Genomic DNA, 2739 nt, shown 5'->3' on the forward strand with positions numbered 1-2739 from the left:
ACGATTACCATGGAAAAAATGTTTACCTATCACGTTGCTACAAATTAGAACTGCGCCTAGACGTGATATAGGCCTCTCTCCTTATGAGATGATGTTTGGATTACCTTTCTTGGGTGGAAGAGGGGAATTACCAACTGTAGAGTTCAATGATAAGTTTTTAAAGAACTATATTGTGGCGCTCGGCTCTTCTTTGTCTGTCCTTAGGAAGCAGGGTCTGTTGACCCAGATACCTCCACTTGAGTTCGACAACCGGGTGATTGGGTCCTGATCAAGACCTGGAAAGATACCAAACTGCACCCGAGCTGGGAGGGACCATTCCTAACCCTCCTGACTACTGAGACAGCTATCTGAACTGCTGAGAAAGGGTGGAGTCATCACACTTGCGTTAAAGGTCCTGTGAACACCCCATTGGCGGAGTGGCACGCTCATCCTACAGACAACCCTCTGAAAATTAAGCTAAGAAAGAAGGAATGAACTGAGACAAAAGACTCTCTTAACGTTTGATGATATCTATTGTTATTAATTGTAAGGGCTGTGTGGACTCACCTCTCCCTGGCGCCTAAAAGATTAAAACAGATAGACAGGACGGTAGGCAGGGGTCAGAGATGGGCAGGTACTGGTATAGTATTGTAACATTAGTAGTATTAACTGTTCAAGGAGGCGGGAAAAATCACTTCATTACACTATGCTAAAATTATGCTGAACAAGAGGGACTTGCCGACTGTTGGGTCTATGCAGAGGTCCCACACCATGGCGAATCTGGGATCCCCACCTCGGTAATACTGCTCACCAAAAGAGAAGTGTACGATGTATAACAATTTGACTCGGGCTCAAATGATACAAAGTGGATATCTGACAGGGGTAAATATAATTTTGCAGGACGGTTCCCTAGTCCAGCCCCGAAAACTCTGGGTGCTATCGATGGCCTTAGAGTTTCCACAGAAAGGAGCAGTAAATACCACCTGTTTCTGTAATCAGAATGATACCGCACCCTTCCAATTAGGAAAATCATCTTGTGTCTACACCAGCCAAGCCACTGCCACGACCATTTCCCGAATATTAAACGGAACATATTGGGTATGCAACCTGAAGGCCTATCCATTTATTCCCGGGAAAAATACATTCGCGTGACCAAATGTATAGGAATGCATGCATGTTATGATGTTGATGAAACACTGCCTCAAAGCCAGAAAGGCTGGAGTAGCTGCTGTTACCTCGCTTATATAGTTCCTCACCTCCGATTAAGAAAAACATGAGCACAACCTGAGAAAGGTGGGGGGAATAAGACGTAAGACCCGAGTGGTCTCTGAAGGAGACCATCTGTTGTGGACACTATTCCCAAACTACGGCACTGCAAGGGCAGGGGTAGAAATACAGAAACTGGTGGCTGCCCTTGAGAAGCTAATTAATGGTACCACCGACGCAATGGGAGAAACTCAGTCCCAAATATCGGCCAAAACCACCAAAATGATTACCACAAGACTAACAGCTTTACAGAATCGAATGGCTTTAGACTATCTCTTGGCTGAAAAAGGGGGAACCTTTGCTCTGATTGGTAAGGAATGCTGCACTTTCATCCCAGACATCTCTTCCATAGTGGAAGATAAGGAAGAAAAAGATAAAAATTGGGGATGAACTTCGAAAAGATGAGGGATGGGGATGGGGCGACTGGGGACTGACTGGTTGGGGAAAATGGTTAGTTAATTTAGGCATTTATGTATTACTAATAATAGTAGGTCTATTGATAGGGTTTAATGTGTTAAAGTGGATAATGACTAAGCTGGTAATGTCTTTGGGAGGACAACAATCAATAATGGTCATGACAATAGCACAAGCGCAAGAAAGAGAGAGTAGCAGATTACTCCTAGAGTTTGAAAAAAAGACAGTCTTAGAAGGACAGAAATGGCAAGATTGTGAACCTCTGCACCATAGGGTGAAAAGAGGGCAGAAAATAAAATTGCAAAAACAACAAATGGTTAAAAAAAAGAAATGGGGGAGTTGTAAGAAATGGGGAAGTGTGTTGTTTTTGCAGATATAGAAAAACACGAGTGTGTATGTCCAGAAAAGGGGTACAGGGAAAAATATCAGCTAGGCAAGCATTAGGGAAATGTATCTTTGTCTTTAATGTATAATTGTGGATAATTGAATACTAACTTTAGTGCAGAATTATTAAAGCAAATGACTTTTTTCATCATAATGTTTTAAATAATTTAGTCTCAGCAAAATAGTTGAGATAGCTGAAACGCAAGAAAAGATACATTGTCAAAATGTATGTTCAGGAATGGAATGTACCTGTGAACAATGGAAGATGTTACAAGCAAAGTAAAAGAACATCAAGATACAAGTTTAGCCTTATGTCAGCACTTAGAGGGAAAGTTTGCCAACTTGGAGAAAGGGGGGGGGGCAATAAGGGCGGAGCGCAGCTGGGTAGTGGTAGAATACAATAAGAAAGATTGGGTAATGTAAGAGTTGGGAGAGGTGACCTTACGCAGCTCAAAAGTATAACTGTGTACTAGTTTGAATGTTCATTGCTCATTTGCTTCTGCATTTGATGTCCATCTTCCTTCCCACCTATCTGCTCCACCTTCCACTCCGACTTATCACTACAACCCCCCCATCCCCGCAGTTATCTATTGCCTTCCAAGCTACCTTCCTCCCAGCCCCACTCTCACCCTTCCTATTCACCTCTCAGGCCCCTTCCCCACCCCCCCATTCCTGATGAAGGACTTATGACCGAAA

This window comes from Chiloscyllium plagiosum, chromosome 24 (assembly GCF_004010195.1).
Source record: "Chiloscyllium plagiosum isolate BGI_BamShark_2017 chromosome 24, ASM401019v2, whole genome shotgun sequence".
NCBI classification, from domain to species: Eukaryota; Metazoa; Chordata; class Chondrichthyes; order Orectolobiformes; family Hemiscylliidae; genus Chiloscyllium; species Chiloscyllium plagiosum.